General features: G+C 36.4%; 1 pseudogene; it reads right to left on the reverse strand.

The window, feature by feature from the left end:
* Positions 1 to 7,416: 7,416 nt before the first annotated feature.
* LOC140005389 (F-box/kelch-repeat protein SKIP11-like) lies at positions 7,417 to 19,101 on the reverse strand (annotated as a pseudogene).
* Positions 19,102 to 21,684: the final 2,583 nt, after the last annotated feature.

A 21,684-nucleotide genomic window follows, 5' to 3' on the forward strand; every position in this document is an offset into this window, starting at 1 on the left:
AGTGAATAATTTTAAAATTCAAGCAAACGAGAAAAAGATGGTTTGGATAATTGATATTTGAGAATCATCTATAACAATAAAGCCTTTTCAATTTTCCTTAGTTGAGTCTTGAATTCTCTAATTAAAGATCTAATTAAAAGGAACCAACACAAATTATAAGAAAAAGTTTACATGCACAAAATAATTTGTGTATAGTTACCTAATATCACGATTAACTGAAGCGGATTTTTGTACTTTTTTTTTATCACAATAAGCAATTCAAAATTATAACATCTTACAACAATATATATAAACTCAATAGAATAGTTTATATATATATGTATATATATGCAAGCAGAGGCCAAATGAGTACCTCAATGATTGGGGCTTGATAAATGTGCATTTTTTGTGTTTTATTATTTACTTTTGGTATGTTTTATTCATTTTTATAACTAATTAACTAGGTTTTTAGTGAAATATGCATTTTGTGATTTAAGTGTAAAAAATTGCATTTCTATGGATTAAAATGGTAAAAACTTCAGGTTTTTGTAAGTTTTAATGATTCAATCATCAAATGAAGTGAATTGAAAAGATATTTGGATGATTATTGATGATTTGAAGTGATTTAGAGAGAATGTGACGTGCAAAATGTTCAAAAGATGAAATGCAATCAAGTATAAAAGAAGAAATGTTTGATAGCTTTGACACCTTTCGATATTTCGGCTATAAAAGAGATAAAAATATCAGATTGAGGTGATTCTTGAACCATTTTGAAACTAAGATACAGATCTATAATTCTTATGAAGTCATCAAAATCTAGTTCATGCATTTTCTTGGTCAAAAAGTTAAAATACAGTTGGACAGATTTGTTGTCAAAAGTTGAAACAGGAGATTGACAATTTAGGGGTATTTTTGTTATTTTGCAGTATATAGAGCTCCAAATTAGGTGAATTCTTAATGCATTGGAAAGCTAATTCAAAAGACTACAATTTTTATGCTTTGTATAAGAGCTAGTTCAGCCTCTATCATCGAGAAAATATCAATTGAATTTAGTACAAAAATATAGCAAAGTTGAAGACTAATCAGAAAAATGCAAACCTGCAAGGGAGGCAATACACGGGTACAATACCCAACCTTAACCCACATTTTGAGGGTGCGTATTCATATTTTGGCTATTTGATAGCTGGAACCAGTTTTACTTCAACTTGCAACTCTTTCCTGTTACTTTTGGACCAATTTTCTGACAAAAATAGTAGAGGAAAATATGGATAACCATTGAAGATCGGTGAGATGAGCTAGTCATAAATTAACTCTATTGAAGCAGATTCCAAGGACGATTTCTTAGATAGATCCGAGTCTCTCAATCTACGGTAAGTTAGAGATCCAAGTGGTACATTCTTGCACATTAACTGATCTTACAAATTTTTTTGACATTCAATTGTAATACATTTGCAAGGAAATGATGCTTGGGCATGATTTAGGTTGTACAAAACACTCTTAGACTTTAAAATTTTTGTGATAACACCATTGCCAAGATAATTTTAGCAGTTATCGACACATACGAATATTTAAATTGTTGTTTGCATCGTCTAATATCTATATCTATACTATATATAAAGGAAGAAGAGAGGGTTGGTGTTAACATTTTGTGTCACTTTATGTTATACCAAAAGTACCCTTAGTTTTCAAATTATTCACATATCCTCTTTTTTTCCACCATAATTTCAAATACAATAAATTGCTCTGAAAAAATAGTAATTGTAGATTTTTCAAACAAACATATACATATATACCATGAAATGTAATAGCTTAATATGATAGAATAAATAATCATACATTTTTTAAAATAAGCACACACTTGCCAAAGGCACTACTTTTATAAAAGCAAGTGATTGTTGACAAAATAAGAAGTAAATAATTTTAAAATTCAAGCAAATGAGAATCAAATGGCTAGGAGAATTGATGTTTGATAATCATCTATAACAATAAAAGTTTTTCTATTTCCCTTAGTTGAGCATTGAATTCTCTAATTAAAGATCTAATTAAAAAGAACCAACACAAAGTATAAGAGAAAGATTACATGCACACAATAATTTATGTGTATAGTTACCTAAATATCATGATTAACTAAAGCGGAGTTTGTAATTTTTTATCTCAATAATCGATTAGAAATTATAACATCCTACAACAATATATATACAATCAATAGAAAAGTTTATATACATATATATATATATATATATATATGCAATCAGAGGCCAAATGAGTACCTTAATGATTGGGGCTAATACCACATACCACATGTTAACTGACACAACTCTTAACCCATAAAAGAATGGGATATGACAGGCCAACTACTTAGGATTTAGAACATTTCAAATTTGGTTTTTGCTAAAAGGTACAACCTTCTATATTTTCCTATAGCCTATAGGAGCCAAGAGCTACGGGAAGACATTACAAGATTTGCAGATTAATGCTATGTTATTAAACTCGGACTGGACTGGCAAGACCACCGGTCCGAGTTAATACTAAAAGTTGGATGCTGTTTGACTCAGTCAAGACCGGTCAAGACCCTGGTTCAATTGGAAACCAGAATGAATCATCAAAATGATGTTAATTTCTAACCTTTCATTTTTTACCTGATTCTATCGCCTTTTTAGAATTGTCTATTTACATAGCGCTTTCCATTCTATTTTTTGAAGTTCTACAATATTTCACGCCTAAAAGATGCAGCTAGTGCTCAATAGTATTTGTCTATGCCTCTGGAATTTCTTTCAAGCTCCTGACTAGCCAAAATTTTTTTCTGAATATCAGATTAACAAAGCATATGAAAGTAAACATGTAAACTATGAGTTATTGTTAGATCAGGACAACTCAACAACCCATCACAGCGCAATTATATATAGAACTTCCTGAATGCTTTCTTCCCAACAATGTCCACTCTAGGGGACCTTCATCTGGCTTCCAAGCATTGATCTCTATTTACCTTCCATTCATCCATCGATAACCATTAGTTGATTACCACAAGCCCGGAAAGCCAAACCCCAGCCATCTATGGAGGTTGCCTGAACCAATGGTAATCGACACATTTCTTTGCTTGTTATACTTCCAGACTTCTATTTCATTGTAATAAGCTGCATATATCTCATTCTTCACCATTGCAAGTAGAGGAGGTGCTCTTGCTATTGCAGGTGAATCATATTACACTCTTTAGCACATTGAGGATACATATAAGGAATTTCAAACTAGGCTCCTATCCTCAAATCATATTCACCAAGGCAGACTAAATGAAGCAAGACTTGCTTATATTTGATTTATGATCAAAAGTAGTAAAACCAGTAAAACCATGCAATGCATGATTGGAGGAAAATTTTTCACAAACTGTCAGTTAAAACCCAAAACTCAATAGAAGAGTGTTTTTGAAGACATTGATTGCAAGAGCAGTTCTACATTTGCAAGGAAACAGTCAAGTCTAAACAGAACAACCAAAGCATAAACACACATCTTGATACAAGCAGAAACAAGTGCTGAAAATACTAGCATGTGTAGGTCAAAGATAATTAGATCTCTTTCCCATCGTCAATATCAAATATTTTTCCAAATCATCAAAACAGACAAAAATTGGAATTGAATGGGTAGAAACATGGTTATTTAAAGTGCTATAGATAAAACAACAAACTCTAGAATCAACTGTGGGTGACAATGAATGCCAACTGAAATGATCCATTTATGAATAAGAATAAATTCCTTGAATTGGAAAATGTTTTCGTATTGGTAAAAAAGAAAGGAAAGAAAAAAAGTTTTCATTTAAATTCCAAGAAATAAATTTCAAATGTGGAAATCAACAGAAAGGATCTTATACATTGAAAAGAAGCACTGATAAATAAGAATAAATTCCTGAATTGGAAAATAATTTTGTACTTCCAGGGAAAAAAGCTTTTCATTTAAATTTCATGACACAAATCAAAATTTGGAAAACAATAAAAAGAATCTTCTACATTATTAATAGAGACAAATCACCACAAACTCAGAAAAGTGAGAAATCCATCCCTTCAAACTCAATCTGGAAAAGGGTTGAACTCCCAATATTTATAGAAAATTTAAATCAAAACAAGGATAAGGATTCAATATTAAATTCGAAAGCAAATCAAAACATGCATGCATGTACAGTAAAAGCCAATTCAATTCAACAAGCCCCTGCATGAAAATTCAAACTAAGATCAAACCACCAAATGCCTATCCTGGAAGCAATTGTAGCAACACCCAATTAAGGGGATAATAAGAAAATACTCAGAAATGAAAAATCAATCACAAATTTAATAGTGATAACAAGCAGTCAAGAGAACACCTTTGAAAAATCCTACAAATCAAAAAAATAAAAAATTAGTGATACATGCAATAAGATAAAACAAATTAACATCGACATAAATTTGAAATAATACAGGGATCATTATACATGAATTGCCCTCAATGGTTAGAATATTTGCATGCATTCCCTCCAAAATATAACCTGAGATAAAAAAGGGAATACAACTCATTAGCAACTATCTCATAACAAGAAAAACCTAAAAAACCAAACTAGTAAACTTATAGAGTAATCCGAGCACAGTCCTTGATTGTAACTACCAAAAAGAACAATTTTTTTTTGCTAAAAAATAGAGAAAGAAAAAAGAATCAGTAGCTGAATTATTTCACCAGGGCCTCTTTGGAAACTTTTTTTATTCACATTTGAGTACCTCTCAAATCTAAACTACAGCAAAAAAATATTTCACTCTTCAGCTGCGATAAGGACTGAGGAATGAGCAGGGGGAAGAAGAGTTGGGATTTTTATAGTGATGTTTTAATATTTGTTTTATTATTTGATAGAAGTAGTAGTATTTATAGTAGTGAACTAACGAGAAGAGGGAGATGACAGTAATGTGGGAAATGAGATGGTTGTGATAGAATAAGATTTAACGGAAGATGATTTAACAGCTGTCATACGTGTAAGCATTTTTCTAAAACGGTGGTCATCTTTTGGACTATTTTTCTTTACCAAACTCTAAATAAGTTCCCTTCTCCGTATGCCTCTTTGTTCTATAACATTTCTCGTGTACTGTTATAACACACTATAATTCCCACTTTTCTCTTTTGTCTTTTTTCTGAATGGATTTGATGTTTATTAGAGTGATCCTAATATGGTCTCTTTTTAATCCGATTATGCTGGTACCAAAATATACATGCTTCCTAATTTAGAAATCCATTTTCCTGTATGAGAATTATCTTGTAAGGCATTTGAAGAATTATAATGTATTTGGCATGTATGGTCTTGTGGTTTTAATTATTTACCAAAATTTCCCTATTTGCTATGGACAAGTGTCCATTTTACATAATAGTTTGCACATATTTAGTTCATTTATAGTTAATTTTGAGCTCCTAAGGCAATGGGAGTGACTATTTTGACAATATTTGATGTCGTTGAGTAACTTTGAGAAGAATTGTGAATTCGTCCCTTTTATTTGTTAATGTTTATCATATTTTGGTAGGGATGAAGCAGTAAGGATAATTCGGGGCCATTTCCAAAAAGTTATCATTGGATTGAATGAGCATATACGAGACTGAACAATGAATTTCGTGTCAGATACCAAACCGGATACCTGTTAGAAAGTTCTGTAAAAAAAAAAAAGAGTGTTGAATAGTATACGACGTCGGATTAAAAAAGTACAGCCAGATAATCGAACCAGATACTCATCAAAGAAGTTTTCGAAGAAGAGTGTTTAGCAGTATATGGTAGTAGATAGTGAAATTTGATTCAGATACCACATCAGATACTTGAGCTGGAAAAATCTTTGACTTTTTGGTAGCATCTTTTTGGACCTGACACATCAACTTTTGTCAACTTTATGTCACTTCATTGCACCTTTTTAACTCTTCAGGGCACAAAAAAGATTTTTCTGGAAGATTAGAGAAGTTTTAAAAATTATAAATAATGGAACCTTCAGTCTTAAAGGGAGCTTTTTAAGCTTTTAGTTTCTAGTTAGTTTAGAGAGGAAGAGAGTTTTGGAGCAAAAGAGAGAAACAAAAGGGATTGTGTCTTGCCCTTTGAGGCATGACATAAACCCACAATATTCATAGTTTTCTTCTTCATTTCTATTAGTTTGTAGGGTTAGTTTAAGATTTGTGTTGTACATCTACTCTTGTATTGGTTCAACAAGGAGGCCGATGGAAATGAAGATGGAGAGGTTTAAGAAGCTCTTGTGACAAGAGTTTTTTTTGTCTCCACCTCTTTATCTTGTATTGGATTCTAAGTTTTGTTAATACAAGTTTTGAATATTATACTTGTGATGTTGTTTTAAAATTTAAGTCTTGGGTATTTGGTTGTACTATCTATGATTGCTATGTGTTGATTTCTTAATTATTTTGGACTATTATCTTGATTGAGTTATTTAGCACTATTGCTCTCAAAATCACAATTAATTGGCCATTGATTGTGATAATCTCAAGGTGTTAGGTTTTTAATGAAAATTGAAATTTGACACTAGTTCATAGTAGTGTTAAACTTAGAGAATACACTCACAAATTCATAAGAAAACCATGTGCTATTAGCCCCAATCATTGAGGCACTCATTTGGCCTCTGATTGCATAAATACTCCAGCTGATTAAACCAATAAATGTGAACTTGGCAATTGCCATTCATTGGAACTGTGAAACTTGTTGGTCCTTTAATTAGAAAGAGAAAGGATATATTTATCACCAACTTTACCATATATTGATAGATGACAATATGCAAGCAAGAAAATACATAGAACAAAAGAAGCCAGACAATTTCAACTTTTCAACATCAAATTAAGATATTAAAGGAAATCAGAATTGTCTACTTAAATAGCACATTCCATTCTGTTTATTGAAGTTTTATAATATTTCACAGCTAAACGATGCACCAGGTGCCCTACATTATTTGTCTTTGCCTCTGGAATTTTTTTCAAGCTCTTGACTAGCCAAAATTTTTTTGAATATCAAATTAACAAGCCATATGAAAATAAACACGTAAACTATGAGTTCTTGTCAGATCAGGACACCTCAGAAACTCATCACAGCGCAATTATATACAAAACTTCATGAATGCTTTGTTCTAGGGGACCTTCATCTGGCTTCTAAGCATTGATCTCTATGTACCCTCCATTCAATGCCCTTGATCAACCGATAACCATTAGTTGATTACCACAGGCCCTGAGTGCCAACCCCCAACCATTCATGGAGATTGCCCGTTCAGGTAATCTACCTATGGTAATTCATACATTTCTCTGCTTGTCATACTTCTAGACTTCCTTTTCATCATAATAAGCTGCATATAACTCATTCGTCACCATTGCAAGTAGAGGAGGTGCTTTTGCTGTTGCAGGTGAATCATTAGTACCCTCTCTCGCACATTAAGGGTACATATCAGGAATTTCAAATCAGGTTCCTATCCTCAAATCATATACCTCCCCATAGGTAAGCACCTTTAAGTTGGATCCATCGCTTGCACTTGGGTTGCCTATTCCGACACCACCAATGGTATAAAACTTGCCATCTATAATTACCCCTAAACATAGTTTTTTGGGTTTATGCATTTTGGGGAGAGTGCACCAAGTTTCGGTCATTGAGTAATAATGTTCAGCAGAGCTTAGTAAATTGCCTTTTAAGTCACAACCACTAGTCACAATCACAATCTCTCCAAGACTGAGCTAAACACCCATCTTGGTGTGTTTGACCTTGCGCCAGATGACAATGAATTGGTTAATATGCTGTATTTGTAGATCACTTGAGACTCTACTTCCTTTCCAAAGACAAGAAGTTCGGTGCCCACAGCCAGCAACTCCTTGTCAAAAAAAAGAAACACTCATTTGAAATCATTTTAAGCAAAGACTTCCATCTGCGGCGCACGAGATCAAAAGCTTCCCATTCAAGAAGGCTGCAAGAAACATAGACCCAATGTTCTACAACACCCAACTGCCTCCTTAACCTATAAAGATCCCCACTTTGGACTAGAGACTTGAAACTCTAATTGAGAAAAGCGATTGAGCCATAATCTACCCTCGAATAGCGAAGTAAGCAATTAATTGAGAGATCTCAGCCAAGTTGGAAGACGAGTGAACTCGTACAAGAATAATAGCCATCGTGGCCTTGGTCATCTTCTTGATCCATAGCTCGCCCTTGGAATGCCAGCCGCTTGGATGGTTTCATCACTCCAGTCTCTTCCTCGGGGTGCTTTTGCTTTGAGTTTTCTCCCTCAGGGCACTTTTGCTTTGAGCCTTGCCCTCGAAATGCTAGTCGCCTGTATGATTTCATCGCTCTGGCCTTTTTCTCGCCTTCCTTGGGGTCCTTTCTCTTTAAGTTCTCGATAACAGAATAAGTAATAAAAACCCACTTGCTCTCTTCTTCACAGGTGCTTAGCAAGTCCTGAGAGAAAAGAAATGATGGCCCCTCCAATATGATGGCCAAAAGAATGAGAAATCTAAGAACTAAACTGGTCCAACAAAGTTAAGCCTAAAGACATCAATCCAAGCAATATTAGTGAATGCTACAATCTGGAAAATAAAGAAGAAAAAGAATACCTCAACAGTTCAGCCATAAATATATGATCTTTATTGAAAATTGGAATAAATACAATCTATATCTCTCTTTGATATGCTAAGAAGAGCGAATTCCATAACTATAAGACATCTAAAATAGAGTAACAAAATGGATGTAATTGGCTAGGCATTACATTTAAAAAGTGAAAAGACCCTCTGCGAGATGTAGCTTACATACTCACCAAGGCAGACTACAAAATTAGCGAACTAGTAAAATCGTGTAAAGCATCATGAAATGCATGATTTAGAGGAAAAATTTTCACAAATAGTCAGTTAAAACCCAAAACTCAATAGCAAGGTATAGAGGAGTGTTATTGAAAACATTGATCTCTAGAGCAATTCTACATTTGCAAGGAAATAGTTGAGTCTAAATAGAACAATGAGGGCATGAACACACATCTTGATACAAGCACAAACAAGTGCTGACTCAGAGATGACTAGCGCCAAGTGCCAATCTAGATCTCTTTGCCATCGCCAATATCAAATATTTTTCCAAATCATCAAAACAGGAAAAAATTGGAATTGAATGGGTAGAAACAGGGTTATTTAAAGTACAGTACATAAAACAACAAACTCTAGAATCAACGGTGGATGACAATGAATGCTAGCTGAAAAGATCCACTTGTGAATAAGAATAAATTCCTTGAATTGGCAAATGTTTTTGTATTTCCAAAAAAGAAAGGAAAGGAAGGAAGTTTTCATTTAAATTCCATGAAATAAATTCTTGAATTGGAAAATGATTTTGCACTTCTGGTAAAAAAAGATTTTCATTTAAATTCCATAAAACAAATCTTGTTTTTAACTAAATAGTTTTTTTATTAATCAGAAATCATGCATACATGAGATGAAACTACCAGCACTAATGACCAGCCATCCTTCTACGAAACGCTGGGAAACCCAACCTATCCATTCTAATATCCCATCTAACCAAATGTGGTAGATCTGCAAAGGTATTGAAAACCTGTCCTGCCTCAGAGTCGACACCATAATTTGCCAACCGATCAGCCAATGAATTCGCCTCCCTATAACAATGCGAGACCGTTAGGAAACATAGATGAAATTGAAACAGCTCCTCCAGCTCCCTCTGCAACTGCCATGGACAAGCACTATCTCCCTAAACAATCTGAATGAGCATAAGTGAATCTGACTCGAGATGTAACTCTTGGATCTCTCGGGCAACACAGTATTTCACACCCTGAAGGAGTGCACGTAACTCTGCGTGCAGGCTGCTCATCGTCCCAAAAAAAGCCAAGTAACCGAAAACAAAAATCTCATGACAATCTTGCACCAGCCCACCCCCTCCACTCAACCCTGGGTTCCCCCGCGAACACCCGTCTGTTCCACCCCCTGCAGCGAGATCTAACGAACCGGTTGAATGACCACCCGCCTCTGGCAGTGGGCTACTGCATGAAGCCATCCTTCCCATGAAGACTCTACCCCTCTCAAACCCGGGAATCATGCCTGCAAAATGTCTCCTAATAGCTGTATGATTCGATTCACCGTCTCCCTGACCCTCAACCGATACCCCTCAAACACCCCCTATTCCGTGCTTTCCACAACTCCCAGCACACCACCGTCGGTAGGACCCTATACAAAAATGTCAAACTGGTATTATGCCCACCCCGTAACCACCAAAGCCACACCATATGTCGCACCGTATGTATTCCTTCCATTTCTCCCACATGCATCTCAAAGTGATGCCAAACTAGCCTTGCTCCTTCTCTAGTACAAAAAACGTGCTTTATGTCCTCCTCTTTAGGATCCTGGCAACACCAACAGCGGGAAGGGCCTCGAACCCCCAATCTCCTCAACTTGTTCAACGTAGAGATCTTTCATCGCAGTAAGCACAACATCAAGAAAGAGATCTTAATTGGGATACTGTGGTGCCAGACAGTTGCAGCACACCAAGATCTGTTATCAACCTGTCGGACTAGGGAGTATGCTGAAGACGTGGAGAAGAATCCAGAAGTCGTCAAACCCCAAACCATTCTATCTGGATCTTGAAAGGATGGCGGAGACATGTCCATGCACGCCACCAAACCTGCCTCCAAGTGTTGATTAAACATAGCAATATTCCAGGCCTCTTGATCCACAAAATCGGCAACCAAATAGTCGTGAAATATCTCCACTTTCTGATAGAGCGCCCCTGACCCCTCCAATTTTCATGCCAAAAATGCATCCTGCCCTGCTTGACAACCCAGTTAATGTTGTTCTCTGCCACCTGTTGTACTGTATACATCATCCTCCACGTGTGGGAGCTCCATGGACTCACCTCCGCTAGACAAGGGTGTAAACCCGAGTAATACTTTTTTGATATGAACTCGACCCAGAGTGACTGTTGTTGCCTAAATTTTCACCAGAGTTTAATTGAGAACAAGTCGTAAACACCCTCCAGCCCCCGCAAACTAATACCTCCTTCCTCTCGCGGCCTACATAAGTCCTTCTAACGTATCCAGTGGTAATTAGTCTCAATGTCCGATGTCCCATACGGGAAGTCTGCGAATACTTTCTCCAAGGTCACGAGAACCCCCTTTGGCGGAGAAGCGGCTGCCAGCAAGTGTATTGGCATGGAGGCTAACACACTCTGAAGTAGAACCACTCGACCACTAATAGATAGAATCTTATTCTTCCACGAGAGAATACGAGCCACCATCGAATTATGTACCTCTGCAAAATAGACCTTTTTCCACCGTCCCACATACAGAGGCCACTTGAGGTACCGAACCGAAAACGCTCTCCTCTGAAATCCCAGAGTGTGGGCAACCACTGCTACTTTCCGTGACGGAAACTTCGGATGAGTAAAAAAGTAGCTCTTTTGGGAGTTTATTCGCTGATCCGATATCATACTGTACTCGTCCAATACCCTCTTAACTAGGCCTAGCGAGGATCGCGCACCACTAGAGAAGATGACTATATCATCGACATACACCAAATGAGTGACTACCGGGCACCGAGGAGGGACTATGAAAGGAATGAATCGCCACTGAGAGGGTAGTGCATTCAGGGCCCGCAATAGTACATTAGCTCCGAGAACAAATAAGACCGGCGAAATTGGATCCCCTTACCGAAAACCCCGGGATGACTTGAAGAATCCTTGCGAAGCGCCATTGACCAATACCGAAAACCAAACATTAGAAACAAGACGCCAGATCATATCAATCCAAGTCTCCGAGAACCCGAAGCAGCGAAGAACTTGTAAAAGATAAGGCCAAGAGACTATCATATGCTTTCATCATGTCTAATTTAATCACCACGTTCCTACTCCGGTTACATTTCGAGATATCGGATAGCAATTCCTGGACCAGCAAGAAATTGTCTGCGATCTGTTCCACTTTCACAAAATCGCTCTGTTGTAGAGATATAAGCCGGGCAAGACCTTAGCCAACCTCTCCGAAAACAGTTTCGAAACGATCTTGTTCGCAAAGTTGCATAAGTTAATGGGTCTAAATTGAGAGAAATCCTGAGGGTTTTCCACTTTCGACAGTAGCATAATTGATGTAGCCGTGATACTCCTCGATAGCTCTGCCTCATAAAAGAAACTCACCATCGCCTGATATACATCCATGGTTATCACCTCCCATGCGAAAGTGAAGAACTTCCCTGTGAACCCATCCGGGCCCGCTACACTGTACGCACCTAGTGCAAACACTATGTCCTTCACCTTGTCCAGCCGCGGGATCTCCGTTAATACAGTGTTGTCTTGGGCGGTGACTAATTTCGGAATGACCTCCAAAATATCAGTGTCCGGTGGCACGCCCTCTGCCATGAAGAGCTCATGGAAGAAATTAACCGCCGCCGTACCAATTTGTACTCATCCTCTAGCCACTTTCCATCTGACTTACGCACCCAATGAATCACCGCCCGGCGTCTCCTCTCCGCCACCAAGGAGTGAAAAAATTTCGAATTCCTATCTCTATCCTGCAACCATTTTACTCGAGCCTTCTGCCTCCAAAAGCCTTTCTCAACCATCAATGCATGCCGCAATCGCGCCTAAGCATGATGTAACTCACACCGCAAGTCATTCGTAGGATCCATGTCATACCTTATCTCAACCTCCAGCAACTCACGCTCCGTGCTCCGGGCTGTCTGAAAGATATCCCCAAACGATAGCTTAAACCATTGCTTGAGAGCTTGCTTCACTCCCCGCAGCTTTGCCGCCAGAACCTGCAAGGGGGATCCATTCCCCGGTTGCAACCAACATTCTCTAATCACCCCAGCAAGTCCTTGTGAGTGGTTCAAACATTCAAAAAGCGAAACGACCTGGGTTTATTGTCCAGACACGTCTTCACAGATAGCAACAATGAAGAGTGATCCGACAGATCCCGCCCCAAGTGTTGAACCATGACTTGGTGGTGCATCTCCAACGCTGACCCATTCAACAGCAATCTATCTAGGTGCTTCCAAATACGAGCCAGACCCGCCCGGTTATTGCACCAAGTAAACCTCGACCCCGAGAACCCCGCATCAACCATTCCCGCCTCAAACATAAAATTTAAGAAGTTCAACCCCTCCGAAGGTCTAAAAGGCAAACCCTCCTTTTTTTCCTTTTCGTTAGTGATCACATTAAAATCTCCCACTATAAACCACGGAACCGAGAGTGGCCTATCCCTTAATAAGTCACTCCACAAAACCACCATTTCCTGAGACATACACTTAGCATGAATACATGACAAGAGAATGGACTTAGGAAATAACTGAGATTGCACCTGTATAGTTAGATGTTGTGCCGACTCCCCAATAATCTGACAATTAAACATAGACCGATAAAACACTCAAACGGAGCCCCCTTGATTAGTTAGGCAGTAATCCATCCCTAATTTGAGTTGAATGGCAGTAAGGTTCTCCAAACCCGACTTAGGTTCAACTACCACCACCAATTGTAAAGAATGCAATTTAATAAGTTTCTTCAATCTTTTTAAATTTGGAGCACGAGCCACTCCTCTTATATTCCAGAAAAGTACTTTAATCATGAGAAATCGCAGACAGGGAATTTGTTGAAACATTACCCCTAGATCTTAGAGTTCTATCAGCAGGAACCACCACACGACTACCACGTACCTTGGCCACAGAGGCCCCCCCCAGGCCTACTTGCTCTCGTGCATGGCTGCCAGAAACTACCATCGAATCAAGATTCAATTCCCCCATTGGCGACATCACTCCACGAACCCGCACCTTATTCCCATTTCCTCTAGGAGATAAATTCCCAACCCTTCGCTGCATCTCCTGCACCTCCGTCACCATCCCCTCATCAGTCTCTGACCGTGCAGCCCACAAACTTTCTTGCTTGACCCCGGCTCTCGCTGCCCGTACACTGCCCAAAGAATTGCTGCGATCTCCACCAATTCTTGGCAACCCTTCCTCCATCTCTAAACCCAAACTTGAATCCTCAGCCGTGCCCGCATGTCCGAGCTCCTTCGCTGGAGGCTGGGCAACCAGAAAGCCCGCCCCTTTTTGCTATGGTTGTTGTTCCACCAACGACGCCCCCAACTGCTGCACTTCCCCCACCCCCTGTAGCTGCTGCTGCTGCACCTCTGCCGACACTTCCAGTTGCTGCCCCACCCCACTCCGTGATATATCAGGTGTCACCCCTTCAAGCAACACTACTTGTCCAGCCGTGGGTGTTGCTGCAACCTTCAACAGAGGCGCTGCCTCGCTGCTTCCCTCTTCCACGTTCCTGGGCTGCCCTGAGGTAGCAAGCAGCGCAGGATTCAAGACATGACAAGTATCCTCCGCATGTCCCTGGCGGAAACAGTGAGAGCAATACCGTGGACGGTTCTCCACCACCAGGTCCTGCAAAAAACTAGTGTTATCTCCATTTCCAATCCATACATGCGACGGCAACGTCTTCAGCAGATCCACCTCGATGCACATGCGAGCTACACTCGGTCGTGGCACAGCAAGAGTGGCCGCATCCACTAGTAATGGCAGACCCACGCATGATAGAATCTGAAAAAACACCTCTTTGTTGAAGAAGTGCAGCGGTAGCTTCGGAAGCTGGAACCACAGGGGAACAATAGATGTCCATTTGAAGACACGCATCAGTGTCGCGAAGACGTACTAGATCCTCCTGAACCACACGCGATGGAAATCAGCCTCATTCTGCAGTTGTATCAACACATGCCGTGCATCAAGAAGACCCGCCGTGGGTTTCTCTCTAAGATCCAGCGTTGAGAAGAACTTGCGTACCTCCTCAATCTTCGGTCTACCCCTGAAAAGTTTTCCTACTAACGCAAACCGATAAGGATTGGCCAAGGTCTCCACAGCTGCCTGCGTAAAGATGATCGCTGGCTCACCTTTGTGAGTCGTCACTTCAGCCACTATGGAGAGTGAAGGGTGTGACGCCTGCTGCTTGAATAGATCCGAGAAAGACTTACTTTGGATTGTTGGAGAGACTGGCTGTGGAGGAGGATGCCCTTCAGCAGGTGGCCGGAGGGCTGCCATGGCAACCCATAACCAAACTAACCCTAGCCCGCCTTGTCATGAAGCGAAACCCTAGCAGCTAGAAGAGAGAAAATCGCGACCTCTCTCTGATCCATAAAACAAATCAAAATTTGGAAAACAACAAAAACAATCTTCTACATTACAAATAGAGACAAATCACCATAAACCCACAGAAGTGAGAAATCTATCCTTTCAAAATCAATTTGGAAAAGAATTGAACACCCAATAATTTTACAAAATTTTAATCAAAACAAGAATAAGGATTCAATATTAAATTCGAAATCAAATTAAAACCTGCATCCATGTACAGTAAAAGCCAATTCAATTCAACAATCCCCTGCAAGAAAAATTCACACAAAAATCAGACCACCAAATGCCTATCCTGGAAGCAATTATAGCAACACCCAATTAAGGGGATAACAAGCAAATACTCAAAAATGAAAAGACAATCACAAATTTAACAGCGATAACTAACAGTCAAGAGAACACAATTGAAAAATCCTACCAATCAAAAAAATCAAATGTTAGTGATACATGGAATAGGAAATAAAAATTAACATGGACATAAATTTGAAATAAAAGAGGGAATATTATACATGAATTGCCCTCAATGGTTAGAATGTTTGCATGCATTCCCTCCAAAATATAACTTGAAATGAAAAAGGGAAAAGAACTCATTTGGAATTATCTTGTAACAAGAAAAACCTAAAACCAAACCAAAAAACTTACAAAGTAATCTAAGCACAGTCCTTGATTGTAACTACCAAAAAGAACAAATTTCTGCTGAAAATAGAGAAAGAAGAATGAATCAATAGCTGAATTATTTCATCAGGGTCTCTTTGGAAACTGTCGCGCCCTATTTTTTTGAAAAAAAATAAAATTTAGGCATTAAAAAATGTATTTATTGATTTTAGAAATAGAATAAATAAAGAAAAAGGGGCCTAAAATGGGACTTAAAATATGCGATGGTTTTGGCCCAAAGTAATAGTCTCAAAAGAGGTTTTTAAGAAAAAATAGAAGTCATCACTTGGTATTGAGTTTAGGTGTACCAAGTCACCAAAGTATTTTTAAATAAATAAAAAATAAAATCCATTTTAGACGACTCCAAATCTTTGAAAACAAGATAAAAGGGTTCGAGGGTTACGGTTGAAAAAAGGAAAGGCAAAGATTTGATAGGTTTAAACCTAAGGTACCCTTTCAATCTAGTCAATATTAGTTGCGAGATTTAGTCGAAAATTTTATTAATTTAACATATAAAACTTATCACATTAGAATATATCTATATGAATGCGAATTTAGACTTAGGAGGTATTGGGAGGGTCGGAATGTCTCTTTAAAATTTAATTGGTGCAAATCACATTAATTGTGATGTCCAAAAATGATTCTTAGATGAGGTCACAAATATGCCAAAGATGAGATTTAAAGAAAAGAAAAAAATTATAATATATAAATATATATATATGACCTAAGGGAGGGATGCAACATAACGTGTACGGGGGACTAAAATTCGTGACACAATTTTCCTTCTTATAGAGGGGATATGAGCGTGCTAAAATTAAGAGGTCATACTCGTTTATTTCCTATATTTGAAGGGTGACTCTTATTACATACACCAGCAAATGGACTAACCTACTTCTAATTTTCTAAAATGAGATGCAATTCTAAATGATATGGTTCAAACACATAGAGGGTAAGGAAATAATAGTAGGGAAAATATCATACAAATAAAAATGATCTAAAAATAAAAAAAATGCATGAAATGCAATAAATGTCACGTGAAAGTATGAATTTAGCGCGAAAATTGCTTAAAGGGTCTAACATTGTACTAACCCATTTTTATAGGTTCTCACTAGCATTGGACTAGTGAGAAAACGAAAAAAAGGCCACAACTAGCGTTGGATTAGTGTGGTGATGTCATGCATTTATTATAACTAAGTAAATCATATAAAACATAATTAAAACAAGCAAACACATAAAACACATAGAGCACATAACACAGTTTTAGATACAAAAACTCTAAAGAAAGCGAATAAACACATAAGCATACAAGTAAAGAGATGCACATAAAAACCTAACTATTACATTTGGGGGTCTAACTACAATCTAAGGGGGGAATTTGAAAAAATAATAACCTAACTATTATATTTATCTAACTAATTACATTTTGGCAAAACTAAAATCTATCTATTACATAGCCCAACTAAATACGTCTTGAGCATCTATCTATTACAAATTGGCATTTAAATATCTCTCAAATAATCATCAAAATTAAATAAAATAAATGAAATTTAAAATGAGTAATTAAAGAAAAAGCACTCCAAATATGCAATTACACAAAAAAATACATAGGAGCACATAAGAGGATTAAAAATAATGAAAGAAGGTACCTTTCTTGAAGTAATGGTTAAATGGGATAGAATTTGCCCTATTTATACTTCAAAATCAGCAAAATGGTCAAGGCACCAATTTAATTAATAAATAAATTATAAAGAAGTTGCAATAACCATGAAATCTACCAATTGAAACATTTAAATGAAGTATAATTAACAATTAAAAAAGATAAAAAACTTATATTTAAGAAATCAAAATTGTTAGGGACCTAATTGCAAAAATTAAGAACTTTTTTGAGTCAAATTATCAATTATTACAAAATTTAGGGGTAAAAAATAAAAAATAAAGTTTAGGGACCAAAATGTAATTAGAATAGGGACCTAATTGAAAGAAATTCAAAATTTTTAGGACTATAGTAAAAATACTCAAAAGTTCAGGGACTGAAATGCAAGTTTTGTATCAGATTTTTGCAAGATAAAAGCCATTTGGGCCATTTTATTATTGCCTTGGGCCAAAACCATCCTGGCCTAATGAAAAGCCCTAAGAAGAAAAGTGGGCTGGCCTGCCTTTCTACCAAACAAAAAACCAACCAAAAGGTTGGGCTTTACTCTCTTAAACCCAATGCCAAACCCAAAAAAAGAAATGAAACACTAACCCAACTAAAATATGCTTTAACCCAAAACCTAATCCAACAAGATATTAAATCAATAAAAAATTAGAGTTCTATTCATGCCCTAAAATCCAGAAATCAAATGCTTAAAAACATACTTGAAACATGAAAAAGCGGAATAAAAATCAAAAGGGCTGAAATTGATTCATATTTTCCAGATTTTGGGTCGCAGTAGAATCATGTGAAAATTAAGGGGTAAATTGTAAATTTTTCACATTATCATGCAAAGCTTCGAAGCCTTTCTGCAATTTCTTTTCTTATTTCATCAGAACGCAACATACCACCAATAATCATAAAAAATTTGGACCAAAACAAGATTATGCAAACATGGCAGAAATCTCAAACCAACAGTTCACAAAAGACATAGCAGAAGGAAAGACAAGGCTAAGAACAAAATGAGGCAAATCTGTTGCAGATTCAAGCTTATAAGGAGGGAGAAGGATGAACAGACTACCTTTGATATTTGAAGACACCAAATCAACGTGGGGGATCCAAGAAAAATTAGCTTCAAGGCTGGAATCGAATAGCTAGAGTTTTGTTGCAGAATGTTCACGGGTTGATGAAGCAGCAGATTCGAGCTCGAATTTCACGTACTTGGGGGATTTTTTCTGGAAGTTTTTTGAACAGAAGTTGCACTTCTATAAACATAGATAGTGCAGATTTGGAAAAAACGCTGAGGCGATTGAGATTGAGGTTCGATTTTGCTTAAGAAGGAGGCTGGATGTTCAACCCCGGCTCAAGGTTTTCACCAAAATTTTTCTGCATTTTTTTTCTCCTTTTCTCTCTCTTTTTTCTCCTTTTTTTATTTGCCGCCCTCCCTTTCTCACCTTAATGGTGTCTCTTTTGCCCTTTTTATATGAAGTAAGATTCCCACAACCTTACATTCAAAGGTGTGGATGAAGGTTGTTTTTTTGTGGCTCAACTTGAGCCATTCGATCCTCCCTCTTCCAGAATTTTCTTGATGATTCTGGTTGAGGTGAGGTGGCAAAGGTTTGGGAAAAAAGAATAGAAAAAAAACTGAGTGGGATGGGATGCAAATTTGTTGCTGCAATTTTCCTGTATTGATCTCCGCTTCTTGGCTTGTACGAAGGCGATAAAGGATAGCGCGCGTGCGATAGAAGAATTTTATTTTATTTTTTTTACAAAATCTGATTTTAATTGATTTTTTCTTTTCTTTTTTGTCTTTCTTTTTCTTTTTCTTTCTGATCTTTCTGCAAAATAATTAAATGCAAATCAAAATAATAAAAATAGAAAGAGAGATAAATAAATAAATAAACAAACAGACAAATAAATGTAAATAAATAAAAATAGATACAAAGAAATAATAAAAATGGTTTAAGGAATTTTGGGAAAAAAAAAGAAAAAAAACTGAGTGGAATGGGATGCAAATTTGTTGCTGCAATTTTCCTGTACTGAGCTCCGCTTCCTAGCTCGTACGAAGGCGATGAAGGATAGCGTGCGTGCGACGTGAAGAAAATTTTTTTTTTTTTACAAAATCTATTTTTAATTGATTTTTTTCTTTTCTTTCTGATTTTTCTGCAAAATAATTAAATGCAAATCAAAATGATAAAAATAGAAAGAGAGATAAATAAATAAACAAAAAAACAAATAAACTTAAATAAATAAAAATAGATACAAACAAATAATAGAAACAGTTTATAAAATTTTTGATGTCTATGGAAATTTCTTTTATTCACATTTGAGGCCTTTCAAATCTAAACTACAACAAAAAAATAGGTTCTCTTCAGCTGTGTTGAGAACTGAGGAATGAGAACGAGGAAGAAGAGTTGGATTCTTTATTGGATGAGCTGAATGTTGGCTAGAAGTAGCAGTATTTATAGTAGTGAACTAATGGGAAGAGGGAGATGATGGTAACTTGGGAAATGAGGTGGTTATGATAGTAAGGGGTTAAGATTTAATGGAAGATGATTTAACGGCCGTTATTTGCACATGTAAGCATTTTTTTTGAAATGGTCATCACCTTTTGACTGTTTTTCCTTACCAAACTCCCAAACTCCAAAAGAGTTCCATTCTCTGTACGGCTCTTCGTTCCATAACATTTCTTCTGCACTATAGGAACACACCATAATTTCCACTTTTTTCTTTTTTTTTGTCCTTTGAGTGGATTTGATATTTATTGCAGTGATCCTAATATGGTCTCTTGCCAATCCAATCACGTTGATACCAAAATATACACGTTTCCTAATTTAGAAATTTATTTTCCTATATGAAAATCAAGATTAAGGCTTTTGAAGGATTATAATGTATTTGGCATGTATGGCCCTATGGTTTTAATTAGAAATTTATTTTCCTATATGAGAATCAAGATTAAGGCTTTTGAAGGATTATAATGTATTTGGCATGTATGGCCCTATGGTTTTAATTATTTACCAAAATTTCCCTATTTGCCATATTTGTTTACAACGGTTTAGGTTATACAATATGAATTCAATTATTTTATATAATTAGGTTATGGAATACAAAGCGTTAATTAGATATCTATGCACGAGTTCTCTTAGAAATATATAGGCCAAAATAGTGTATATAATATTTGTCGTTACCAAAGATTTAGGTTAAGAAATACGAATTGAATCGCTTTACAAATTAGGTTATGGAATACAAAGCATCAAAAAAATTCATGCTCGAGCTCTATTTGCATATAACAGTTAAAAATAACATGTATAGTGATTTGTCATATTTGTTTCTTGCACTAAAATAATTGATCAAAAAAATCAAAAAATTGATGATAGTTATTCCATCATTAAATAAAGTAAAATACCAAAATCAAACTTTATTTGACAAATTGGTTTTATAAGAGAATCTAAAATTCTATCGTATACTGTTCACATAATAATTAATTATTTCATGAGTTAATTGAAAAGAAATAATGATAATAATAATCATGAATATCAATTATTATGCAGTTAGCGATCGTAAAACTATTTGTGCAAAAAGAATTCTACTTATTTATGTACCTCTATGTTTGCAGCATTTCTCTTGCACTATAATAACAAACTATTTTTCCAGATTTTCAATTTAAATGATTTATTTATTTAAATTTCCTTATTTAGTTTTCAATTTCCTCTTGATGAGAATTACCTTTCGAATTTGGTAGGGCAATGATTCATTAACGAATGCTCTCATGGTTTTAATTGTATATAATAGTTCTCGATCTAGTAATTCATTTACAAAAATTAATGTTGTGGAGTACGACTTGTGTTGTCTTTTAACTTAGGATTTTCTAGTACCCAGTGTCAAAAAACCATGCTTGAACTCTATTTGATTTATAACTATTACAATAGCATACATAATATTTGTCTCAGTATATCTTTTATTTTTTTTATGAGGGAATGACTTTAAAATAGTAATTGACAATCAGGAGTCCATCCAGAAAATGTAAACCACCAAAATCAAACAAAATATCTAATGAACTACGTTTATAAGAGCATCTAATAATTTTTTTGTCAGATCTCATAGCAATCTTTTGGTTTAGAAGTTACTTAAAGAAGATAATAACAACTCTCGAAGAAATATTAGGGAGAAAAAACAACTCTGACCTCAGTACCATGTTTCTTTCTGCTTCCTGCTAGGGTTTGGGTTTAGTTATGGCAGTCCACTTCTCCTACCTTCTCGAAGAAATCCTTTTCTGAGCTTTTCTCTACTTCTGT

The sequence above is a fragment of the Coffea arabica genome, chromosome 4c, assembly GCF_036785885.1.
Source record: "Coffea arabica cultivar ET-39 chromosome 4c, Coffea Arabica ET-39 HiFi, whole genome shotgun sequence".
In the NCBI taxonomy this organism is placed as follows: Eukaryota; Viridiplantae; Streptophyta; class Magnoliopsida; order Gentianales; family Rubiaceae; genus Coffea; species Coffea arabica.